The following is a 12,780-nucleotide window of genomic DNA, read 5'->3' on the forward strand; positions in this document are numbered from 1 at the left end:
ACAAACGGGGCAGCACGGTGGCTCAGTTGTAAGCACTGTCGCCTCACAGCAAGAAGGATCACTGGTTTGAGTCCCGGCTGTGCCAGTTGGCATTTCTGTGAGGAGTTTGCATATTCTCCGTGTTAACGTGACATGCAGGTTAAGTGAACTGGGTAAGCTAAATTGGCCGTAGTAAGTGAATGCCTGAGTGTATGGATGTTTCCCAGTATTGGGTTGTGGCTGAAAGGGCATCCCCTGCGTAAAACATGCTGGAATAGTTGGTGGTTCATTCTTATGTGGTGATAAACAAGGGACAAAGCGGAAGGAAAATGAATGAACAAACAGCAAATGTCACCAACAATTGATTCAAGTGTCATTAGCTTGTTAACTGAATGGACGGATTTTTCAATACCAGTGTATTCATGACTTCTGGCTTCTCCAAAGGGATTTTTCTTAGAATTGTTACGTTTCCAGGTCTTATGAATGACAAGTAACCAATATTGGAAAGGCTCCAGTAATGTGTCTCAGTTTTTCAGGGTCCATTGTCTAATACATGGTAACCAGATGTTTTTTTTTTGTTTTTCTGTTTAAGATTTGTTACGCTGGCATGCTGTTTCATTTCATATTTGCAGACAACTAACATTCATTGTCTTTTCGAACTTCAGCCCTGTGAACATAAAGACATCTTTATTGGTGTAACTGAAATTGTATTATAGGGAATTTGGTTGCAAACCACAGTGATGTGTCTCTGACAGTTAGCATATTCATTCAAATAATGAATAATGGACAGGCTGATAATAAAGGAACAATTGTTATGTCTGTTACGGTTTCCAATGTGTAATTTCAATTGTGATTGTTGGTTGTATGCACAAGAAAAGGGAATTTAAAGCATCAGAACAATAAATGCATTTAAAATTGTCCTTGCATAAAAATGTAAAGAATGAAAATAATTTATTTTTGCTTTAATTAAAATGAGCTCAAACAACACAATTCTTGAGATTTCATTGGACAACTACATTTTTTATGTTCAAATAAATTTGGTAAAAGTGTTAAGTTAACCTAATCGATTTGCATTGGGTCAACATAAATGATTTATGTGGAACCCTGCATTTTTTTAGTGTGTGCTATTTTTAGTCTGTGCTTATTTACTGTAATTTACAATATATATATATATATATATATATATATATATATATATATATATATATATATATATATATATATATATATATATATATATATATATATATATATATATATATATATATATATAATAATATAAATAATATGTATAATTTATATTGTACAAAATACCATGTACAGAAAAAATATAATCTTCTGGCTTAAATAAAGTTTAAATTTATGGTAAATACATATTGTACATATTGTAAATGTAGTGCTCAGTAAAATCATTTAAAAAAATTAAATACTTTTTCAACTTTTATATGCAAATATATATTTTGAAATGTATCCCAGGTCAAGAAATTTTAAATGAATTAATTATTAAGATAATTACGTTTAATAAAATATTTGAATGAAATAGATTACATTTTTTATTATTTGCTTTCAAACATATTTATTATAGACACATTCCACCATCAACAAAAATTGTATTTAAATAAAAATATTTGTTTTTCACTGTTTAAAATTTGGGTGTCACAGTGGCGCAGTGGGTAGCATAATTGCTTCACAGCAAGAAGGTCACTGGTTCGAGCCCTGTCTGGGTCAGTTGGCATTTCTGTGTTGAGTTTGCATGTTCTCTCCATGTTTGTGTGGGTTTCCTCCATGTGCTTCAGTTTCCCCCAAAGTCCAAAGACATGTGGTACAGGTGAATTAAATAAGCTAAATTGGCCGTATGCGTGTGTTTAGGTGTTTTCCAGTGTTGGGTTGCTGGATAAGTTGGTAGTTCATTCCACTGTGGCAACCTCTGATAAATAACTACGCTGAAAAGAAAATGAATGTTTAAAATCTAGTTTTACAAATATGTATCTGAAAAATCAACCAGGTTTTACTCATTTGTCAAGAAGTTAAACGCTTAAAACACTTTTAAATTAAGTATAATCACTAAATCTTGTATTAATTATGTATTTCAATAAGTGCAGCTGAAACATTAGTATGTTGTTTTACTTTTACATAAATATGCATTCTAAGTGGTGATAGAACATGTTGTCATATTCTATAACAAACGTTATTTGAACATTGAAATAAACTTACACATTGAATTCTACATTAAAAAGTTGAATAAGATATGTTTAATTAATCAAGATTCATGACATCAGAAAGTTTGCTCACATTTACCCACCTTTATGTTGCTTCGACCACAAATGAACAAAAGAAGGATGCTGGGACGTATGTCACCATTCATTGTCATCATGTGGAACGACTATACATTGAAAACAACACGGTTAGTCTTTATTCCACCTCTTTTAGATCTCCACAGAAGAAAGGAAGTCATTCCAATTTTGACCGTCATGTTGGTCAAGAATTAATGATAGATTTTAGAATTTTAGTGTGGCTCCACTATGCCTTTAAGATTATACTCACGTCGCCCGGAAGCTGCTGCTGAGGACAAATGCAAGTTGGCGGCGCGCGCTGGAGAGCGTGAATGACAGACGGACGCGCGCGGGGTTTCTCTTCACGCAACTCATTCGTTTGTCTAGATATTTTTGTTGAGATATCCTTTGATGACGCCGTTGTATTCACAAACTACAGGTTGGAAATAACTACTAAACATCAGCGACAAGTTTCCCTGGGGTAAGTTGGTAAAACAATTAACTCCATGCGCACGTTTCGTTGAATGTTACGCCTTTTAAACATTATTCGCTTGTTCGTAATTCCAAAAGTAGTGTCTTGTTTTTACCAGTTTTTGGGGCATTAAACGAAATGTAACAACATATTTGTTTAAATATGCCTGGGCACTTATTAAACAGTGTTAGTTTAAACTACTTGTTCTCAAACCTGTTGGTAGTTTGTTTTTGTTTTGTCCATTTGTTTAGCGGGTTGTGAGAGATGTTTTATGCATCACTTTGTGTTTTTAGTTGCGTAGTTTGACTTCATACGCTATAGTTTAGGAGTTTGCCTTCAATATTTTAAGTGTTTTTAGACTTTATATCAAGGTTTCTTGTGTGTTACAGCGGACTGGGGATGCGCGCTCCCGTGCGTCAGTAATTGAGTGATGGTTGTGCTTAAATGTGTGTGAAATAAACTCTGAATTAAAGTATTTAGTGTGTCCGTGAGATGGGAATACAGTGATGTTTCGAAACGCAACATAAAGCAAACCCAAATGTCTGTTGTTCTTTCATTGTGGTTAAAGGAAGGGTTGCTCCCCGTTACTTGATACACTACCTTTCCCTTCTGGAGAGCGAGCCTTAAGCGCGCTCACGGGGAGATGCTGTCCAGTGTCCACAGAAGCGGAGAAATTAATGAGACACCTGATACTGATTTGGCAATTTGCGTGCACTCGGAATTCTAAATGTTCCGATATAAGTTATCATCAAGTCAATATGTAAAAAAAATTGTAATAGAGTTTTTGTTCGTCCCATTTTCATAGCAGAGTAACAAAACAACACCAGCCTTTGTCGCAATGGACTGAAAAAGTTTATGATCCAGTCTCATTTGCATTGATGTAATATATCACCACCAGTGATGCAGCCTTATGGCTTTTTTGGTTCCTTTTTATGTTTAGCTCTGTCAGAAACTACTTTTTACATGTGGGTGTTGACTTGATTTGGTTATGGGAAGTTGTTCTGTGGTTTGACTTGCTACAGACCATTAAACCATTTCAAACGGCATTTAAATAAGAAGTTTATCATTTAGGTGAGCAGGGTTGTGGCATCCCTAGAGAGACATGTACTTAAATAAAAACTGCGAAAGGATGGACTTTTACATCGGCTTCAAATAAATTGAAACCTGGATGAACCTAAACACCATACATGTTTAAGCCCATTGCACATTTAATAGTGATCCACCCTGCCAATGAGCCAATGATGTAAACCAAACAGTAATGAATGTATAATCTCTTACCCATACATTTGATATCTGAAAACATGTTTTGCATGTTATATGAGGTAAGGAGCAAATTCCAAACCATCTTAATGTACTTTCTGTTCTTTTCGTTTTATTGTACAATTCTACTTTGATGTTTACTAAAAAAAAATCAAATGATTTATGTACAAATGACGAGTCTTTGTTCACACAAATGGCTAAGGCCATATCCAGACTAATACATTTTTGTTTTAATGGATAGTTACCCAAAGCTGAAAATTCTGTAATCATTTACTTACTCTTGACTTGTTCCAAACCTGTTTGACTTTGATCACAAAAGAAGATGGTGTGAGGAAAGATAAACACCTGTGACCATTGACATTCAAGTATTTGTTTTTACTGCTATAGATGTTAATGGTTGCTGGTTTTCAACTTTTATTAAAGCGCCATGAAACCCCCTTTTTTGGTTCAAGTCTAAAGCCCCTTTCACACAGTGATACCGGTAAATATCTGGAAAATTTCCGGAACGACTTTACCGGTATATTCAAAAAAGCGCTGTTCACACAGGCGAGGATGTTACGGAAATTTTCCGGAAAAGAGCATTCACACATCCATTCCAAAATACCGGTAAATTCTTTCATCATTCACCACAAATGAGCTTTAAACGGCTGCGCTTGTATTTGTAAACATTTGACTAAATTACAGACTCTGTGGATGATCAATATTGTGAACAACTTTCGCAGGATCACTTTCGCATGTCGAGATGTTCATAATATGTGCGTGTGCAGGTGCTCATAGGCGCACGCAAAGCTTGAAGGTAAACAAACAACGGCTTATCATAAGCATCTCATCGATGATTATTTACACAGTTGGCATTAAGAACATATAAATGTGATCTGACTAACTTCTAGCAGCTAAATGTGTCTGGAAAAATATTCAAAGGCTTTTATCCTCACAAACCGCGCGGACGTAAATGTGTCTGACTGTTGTGATTGGCTAAAGCAGACATCTCACGTCAGCACGTTCTAGACGTGCACGCGCTTATTACGGCAATCTTACTTCTGCATTCACACAGCGAAGCATTCCGGCAAATTGCCGGTAATGATACAACTTCTCTTTCCGGAAAATAGCCAGAACGAATTTACCGGTATTTTCAAAAAGGACCTGTTCACACATACAACCTTTCCGGAAAATTGCCGGCAATTTTCCGGAAAGGTCTGTATGTGTGAAAGGGGCTTAAGAGTCTGTCTGGTTCAAATTTTTTCAAAAAATGCTCCAAGATTGGTGTAGAGCACCACGAGCAGAGGGAGGAGTGGGCGTGGCCAGCAGAGCAGGGGAAAAGAGGGTAACAAGCAACTGTCAGTTGGCTCACAAAATGAGACACAAACGGTGATTTTATAGTTTACAATGTTAAAATGTAAAGAAACAAACAGTAAGTAGCTTAATGCCCTACTTTTGCTATTTGTATTGTCATATACACATAACCACAATTTGTTATATCATTTTAAAGATAATCATGTTTATTTAAACACTAACTGAGGAGGACTTCTCTTCCACTGAATCCCCATGTCTGAATGCAGACATAGTGAATAGCAGTGCGGCAGGTCTCTTGCCCTGTCTATTACAACCATTAACCCTGCTGGTAATCTGGAGGATTTTAAACTTTGGGCAAACATAGCAGCACGAACATAGGCGATGTGTCTGAAAGGTAACAAACTGATAAAAAACAAAGTCTGGCATTTTCCAATTCTTGTACAGCTCTCCCAACAAAAATGCTTGCTGCCAACCAACAGCTTTGCTGTGTCCGCCCTGACAAAATTGTGGGGAAAAACATGCAACAAAGGGCGACGCAGTGGTGCAGTATGTAGTGCTTGCGCCTCACAGCAAGAAGGTTGCTGGTTCCAGCCTCGGCTGGGTCAGTTGGCGTTTTTATGTGGAGTTTGCATGTTCTTCCTGCATTCCTCCGGCTGCTTCGGTTTCCCCCACAGTCCAAAGACATGGGGTACAGGTGAATTGGATAGGCTAAATTGTCCGTAGTGTATGAGTGTGCGTTTATGTTTCCCGGAGATGGGCTGCGGCTGGAAGGGCATCCGCTACGTAAAAACGTGCTGGATAAGTTGACGGTACATTCCGCTGTGAAGACCTTGGATTAATAAAGGGACTAAGCTGAAAATGAATGAATGAATAAACATGCAACAAACCCTGTGGATTATGGAACATGTACAACCCATGCCGTGCGCAGACGCGGTGTCACCCTGTCATTGGGTCTGACGCCCCATTACACCCAGCATTACGCCCCATTTACACAGGGTGTCCGCGTCAACGCTTCCCATTGCCGAACTGCATTGTGAATCCGTCGGCGCCGCTTCAGAGGAGTTGCTCGCTGCAGAAGTTGGGACCAGCTCAACTTTTGAAGCGCTGATGCAAGCGTCACCCAATCAGATGGCTGTATGCAAATACACTAGCTAGACAGTGGCCTATTGCTGACTAAATTTCATTGGCTGACACTTCTATAATGATCACTTCAGCCCCAACTTCAGACACGCCTTTAGCCAAGCATTGACGCTGAAGCCCCGTGTGAATGGGGCGTCACAGCTTGTCAGGTCTTTCTTACCTTCAGAAAGCACATGCTCTCATGAATAATTATAAGCAGCAGTGTCTTCTCATAGGATAAAAAAAACTCCACTATGAATAATAATCAGGAACTGACCCATCTTCACTCTACTAGCAGATTTGCGCTACGTCACTGATTTTGATCCCGCCCCAAAAAATAATTTTAAACCCAAAATATGGAATTAGCTGACCAAAGCTCAAAACAGTTTTTTCTGTAAACTATCCTTTTAAGACTCACTTTTTTTTTCTCTATGCTGAGATATCGTTTTTAGACGATGAAAATGTATCTTTTTGAAAATGCTCTCAAAAGATAAATCTGAGAATGCCATTTTTATGTCGCAGTGTGGAGGCTTTTGAAATCTGTTGCATTTTAATCATGTGACACTGACCAAATCTGTTAAAATGGAGGATGTTGTAAAGCAGTTTTTGCTGTTCGCTGTTTTGACAACATTTTTAAATATTGCTTTTTCTCAAAGGACATGGAATGTTTACTCAGTTGTTGTTTTGGCATGTCTCCCAGTCTATATTCTCATATGCATTTGCAACTTTATGCTACTGTGTGTAACTCACATCAGTAATTCCACTCACTGTCAGTCAATTTACAAAAACTTTTTTTTCTCAACATATAACTGGGATGTTTCAAAGAACCTAAAAGTAAATTAACATATGTGCAGTACAGGGACAAAAGTATTTTAAGTCATTTCAACGTTAATAACTAATGTTTGAAAACTAATTAAAAATGATGTGTGGATGCACATAGAGTCTTGAAGCATTGAATTAAACATGCCAGCAGACTCAACACAACTGTACACTTAATCAAATACAATCCTATATTACATCACTATTGTTTTTGTTGTCAAGTTCTCGCACATACCTCATACCTTTTTTTTATGAAGAACCAAAAACCAAACTTGATTGAGGGGGGTGGGCCGAAGCTAAATATACCAAACTGTATTACATTTAAGTTGCCATTGTAACTTCCTTATTTAATAATAGTATTTAAAAATATATATTTATAAGAATATATACTTTTAATGGTTTTAATAATTAAAATTAAATAATATTAATAATAAGGTTTTAATAATTAAATTAAAATAAATAACCATTTGTCAACATCTGATTGCTTGGCAGGCCAAATCAAAGTTCGCCCTAGTTCGGGCATCTCTGCTCTAGACATTTTCACAATTAATTTTAGTTTTTTTGTAGACAATACTGGTATAATTTTTGAATGCATGTACTTTTAAGCATTTTAATACCTGAAAATGCTGTTATCATGTAGATGAATGGAAAAGTGCATAGGTTTTTTCCTGTATTTAGTTGAAATTTTTTGTGGGATGTTGGGTAAAATAATACTGCTCAAATATATGATCGGGCAATACACTCATATCAGGGTGTGCCTGGGTTGCAATTGGAGGCTCTTGACCGAATGATTTTCTGCTTGGCCTTTTAAATCTTGAGTTTAATGGCTTTTGTAATGCTGGAAGCTAATAGCACACATCTTCAACCAGAGAGAGAGAGAGCGAAGAGCTTAGACATTGGTGTCGGTTGAAGCAGAGGTAATTGGACCTTTTAATATAGTTCTCTTTAAGGATGTTTCCACATGTTTGAGCCCCCAAACACTCTAAAGCTCTGCTCACACTGTGAGATTTCAGCTGCGATTTTGTCATCTGAGACAAATTAGTGAGATCTTAAAAGATTCTTGAAATCCTAGACTAAAATCTGTGGTCTTTGATAGTTGGTTTGACATATTCACAGACAGCTACTCAGTGCCCATCGCGATCAAATTTTCCCTCCGATGAAGTTCTGGCAGTGTTAGACGATTTCAGACATTTGCCTGCAGTGTGACAACAGCTGCGACGAGTGTCAATCCAAGAACCAAAAGGAGCTCCGAATTTGATGACGCAATCCATGCGACAATTCAAATGACCACGGGGAAATGGCAAATCAGTTTTTTTCTTTCTGATTTTATTATTGAGACGCGCTGTGTGCTAAATTGGCGCTACAGATTGTTTACGTTTGCTGTGAAAAATCATTTCAGAACACGGGACAGTGAAAGTGTGGATGACGTCAAACTCTGGAAGAGTTTTCTTCCGTGTTTGGTGCATCTTTATTGTTGTTCAGTCTGACATTATGATGGATGAGATCATACAGTATGACATGAGAGCCATGTTTGTGCAGTCTGACATGCAACAATTGTTCAGGATTATAAAAATTCTCACAGTGTGAGCCGGCCTTAAGAGAGGTTCAGAGTTGTATGTGTGGGAACAAGTGATTTCAGACTATCTTAAAAGGACCCAAAAGCTGGCCAGAGGTTGTTTGTATGGTTCATTTGAGGTTTGATTTCTTCACTATGTGAAATAATGCATTTGTGGTGTTTTTAGCATTTTGTTTTTCGTCATTGCTTCCAACAACATGCAACTTTATTATGCTCAACACAGAAAGAGAAAGAGAAGGGGAGACAAGTGTTATTGTTTTTCTTAATTTCACTATATTATGAACACCAGAAGCACCGAGATCGCTTTCAGCTGATTATTTTTAATTGAACTGGGTTTGGTTCTTTTAAAGCAAACTAAATGTGAAAAAAATTACTCTACTACAAAAAGATTAACCTCTTTTTTCGTATGTGCCCAAGGTGTTTTACATGCATTTTTTTATTTCTCTTTCTTATTGGGGCTAATTGGAACTTAATTAGAATAAAAACCTAAGCATTATCTTTTGATATAATCAACTTTTTGAGAAAAATTATGTTCTTATATGTGAACTCTTAGTCTGAATATACATAAAACACTTTTTCCTGACTGTTTTTTTAATGCATAGTTAACATAGAAATTTTTTGAACATGTTTTGACTATCAGAGAGTAAAAACTATTTTTTCCCCCCATTTTGGACAGTTAAAAAGACTGGTTGGGGACATTTCATATGCTGCAAAACAGTTGCAGGTTGACACTGTACAGAATGTCTGTAACAAAATATAAAACATTTAAAGAATTTTAAATAGCCACTTAAGAGCTAAAATGTGCTGTCCACGTATGTGTCCACTAAGCCCTAGGAGGTTAAGGCTCACACTCATACAGTAGTTTGATTTGTGGTTTGATTGGAGTAGACATAAATATTATTCAATTTATCTTTTATTAGTTGTTTTTATTTTATTTATTGTATTTGTTTATAGGCCAGTCACAATAATATTTTTGTTGTACAATATATTGTATCAGGGTATGTAGCGATAAACAATATTATTGTCATTTTATGACACTCATTATGTAATGCCAGAATGACAATAAATAATCATCACAATGCAAGTACACACTTCCAAAGTGTACACAAAATATTTTATTTTTAAGAAAGTTTAATTGAATTCTAGTCATTTTAAAAATGTTATAATTAGGCTTTGGAATCATAATGTGAAAATGCATATCCTAAAAAAATAATGATAAATGTGAACAAAGTGCAGGGTAAAAAAAGTAACAGAGGCTGCAATATCTGCTACCAGATCTGTTTTTAGTTGTCAGACACCCACATGAAAATATACTATTGTAATTTATATAAAAAATTTTGACACTGACAGCTCCAATAGAGATAGAGATGTTGCTCAATCAGCTAAAATGTTGTTAGAATAGTTTTTTTTTATTTTTATTTTTTTTATGTATGGACTATATATTGCATCACCAAAAATTGAATGAGGTCATGTCCATGTGTTGTGAAATAAGTCGATATGTTGATTACTGTGACAGGCCTATTTGTTTACAATAAATTACTTTTGTTATATATATATATATATATATATATATATATATATATATATATATATATATATATATATATATATATATATATATATATATATATATATATATATATATATATATATATATATATATATATATAAATAAATAAATAAATAAATGAGGACAACAACCAGAGTTCTTTTGATCATTTAATACAGAACTGCCAAGTACAGTATGGACCAACCTTAAATGTTCACCATGCTTTTTTTGATATATTTTTGACTGTTTTAAGGAATAAAGTTGGCTAAAATTGGTTTATATGAAATTGCTTTCCCATACTTTTGTTAGAGTACATGTTAGAGTGCTATTATCTACTTAAGGCTGATCATTTCTAGCCATGTCTTTTTCCAAATGTGCATTTTATTAAAACAAATGTAGAGGTTTTCCCCATGGGCAGAGCTCATTTTTCACTCTGCAAACTAGTCATGCTGTCAGGATCATGCTGTCCATACATATCTGTTTTCATCATGGTGATGATCAGGGGAGCTTTGCCTCATGACTGGTCATTGCTCTTATGTTTCATAACAAAGCTGTCTTTCCATACGCTGTTATATTTCTGCAACATCACTCAGTGGAAGGAGCATGTAGAGGATTAGAGAACAGGATGTCTAGTCCAGAAAGCTTTTGGGTAACTTCACTTTCTGTCTGTGATTCTCAAATCAGATGACTGTTGTAATGTACGAGTTTTGCTTCAAATAATTTATAACCACAGTTAGTGTTTGTTTTACTTTTTATGTGAATTAGAGACCAAGTAAATCAGACTCTGGGGATATTTTCTTGTTTGCTTGTGTGTTTAGGGATTTGTAATTGTAAATGTAGTACTTTAAATTACTCGTGGTTAATAAAATGTATTCAATGTTTTCGATTTATAAAACAGATTTTTACTTTCATTTTTTCCATCCAGTATATGCATTTTTGTTTATATTTTTATATTTATTAAATTATATTTTATTTATATTAGTTTATTTTATTTATTTTATTAATTTTTATTTATTTTTATTTATTTATTTATATATATATATATATATATATATATATATATATATATATATATATATATATATATATATATATATATATTATTGATTATATTTATTGATATAAATTTTTATTATATTTTTTATTTATTTTAATTGATTTTATAAATTTTTTTAAATCTATTTTTATTTTGTTTATTTATTTTTACTGATATATTTGGTAAACGTTTAAATTTATTTATTTTAGTTTCTCAGAATTGGTTCATCTTGCAAAAATATTTTGTAATGTCAATTTCATTTTTAATTGAATTTTAATTTTCTAGGTAAAACAAAGCCCTTGCTATAATTTTAAACATAGATTTCTTTAATTTTTTTAATTTTTAATTTTACTTTTGAACTTATATTTTGTTTGTTTTTTAAATCAACAGTGCTACCTTGCTTGTTTTAAAGTTTCGAATGTTTTACAAAAAAGCTTAAAAAAATATTAATCCAAAAATATTTTTTAAATGAAAAATGCATAAATGTAATAATATGTTGCATTTAGTTTACATTTCACTTTACTCAAATTTCACCATGGTGGGTATGACCATGACCATGAAGTTGGCACAGTTACACTCATACCCATAATTCAGCAGACACAAACCTCAGGATCTTCTGAAGCAACTGCTCATTAATCAGAATAAGCATCAGCTCTCTGAACAAGATAATAGCAGCTGTGGTCCTGCTCTGGCCTGTGCAGCATGTGAGACTGTTGTTTTCATTTCACCAACAGTGCTTCTTGTGTTACCATTGATTAATATGGTGATTTCCTTTACATAGGCTGTCATTGTTTTAATCATTCGACAGGAAGACAGTACATCAGTTTCCTAGCATCCATAGCTACTGAACCAAGCATTCAAAACAACTCTCGGAGGAGCCATGTTGAACAAAATGTACTAATAACAACTAATATCCTGTATGTGTGTCTAAAAAAAGAGGCTTATGTAAAGATATGCAGATAAAGACGTCTTTCTGCAATCATCTAATAAATGCACCTATATTTGATGACAATAGAACATTTAAATGCTTGATGTTCCCTTTTTAGAGCCCCTTAGTTCTTTTCTGAGCTGAACTTCCCAGTAGACTCTCCTGTTTTCTCTCTGAGTAACGGCTGACCCTGTTGCATAAGTGCAGGACTGACATCATTGTTAAAGGGAACTAAATGCAATGTGGGCCCTCAAATCTCCCCCCTGCGCTGGGATGAAGAGCAGCTGGGACTCCTGAGGCACGGCCCTTTCTGTTAAGAAACTATTGGGAAACTGCCTCTTTCTGTGTACTGTAGCACAAACACCTGGATTTTGCATTTTGCTTGTAGATTGTATGTGTGGTTTTTTTTTTGTCTGGTTTATCCATTAAAAGTTTTTACTTGGAAGTTTTGGGAAGTTTCTATAGAAGTAGTTGTG

At 34.7% G+C, this 12,780-nt stretch overlaps 1 protein-coding gene across 25 annotated transcripts in view; it reads left to right on the top strand.

Moving 5' to 3' along the window:
• The first annotated feature begins 2,576 nt into the window (after positions 1-2,576).
• svila (supervillin a) overlaps positions 2,577-12,780 on the top strand; it is a 121,972-nt gene continuing 111,768 nt past the window's right edge. For 24 of the 25 annotated variants that reach the window (XR_015503249.1, XR_015503257.1, XR_015503258.1 and 21 more), the window contains exon 1: positions 2,577-2,733. The gene's annotated coding sequence lies outside the window, so the exon portion shown is untranslated. The remainder of the gene's footprint in view (positions 2,734-12,780) is intronic. The other variant, NM_001035261.2, reaches the window with a different exon arrangement.

This window comes from Danio rerio, chromosome 12 (assembly GCF_052040795.2).
Source record: "Danio rerio strain M-AB ecotype USA chromosome 12, GRCz13ab, whole genome shotgun sequence".
NCBI classification, from domain to species: domain Eukaryota; kingdom Metazoa; phylum Chordata; class Actinopteri; order Cypriniformes; family Danionidae; genus Danio; species Danio rerio.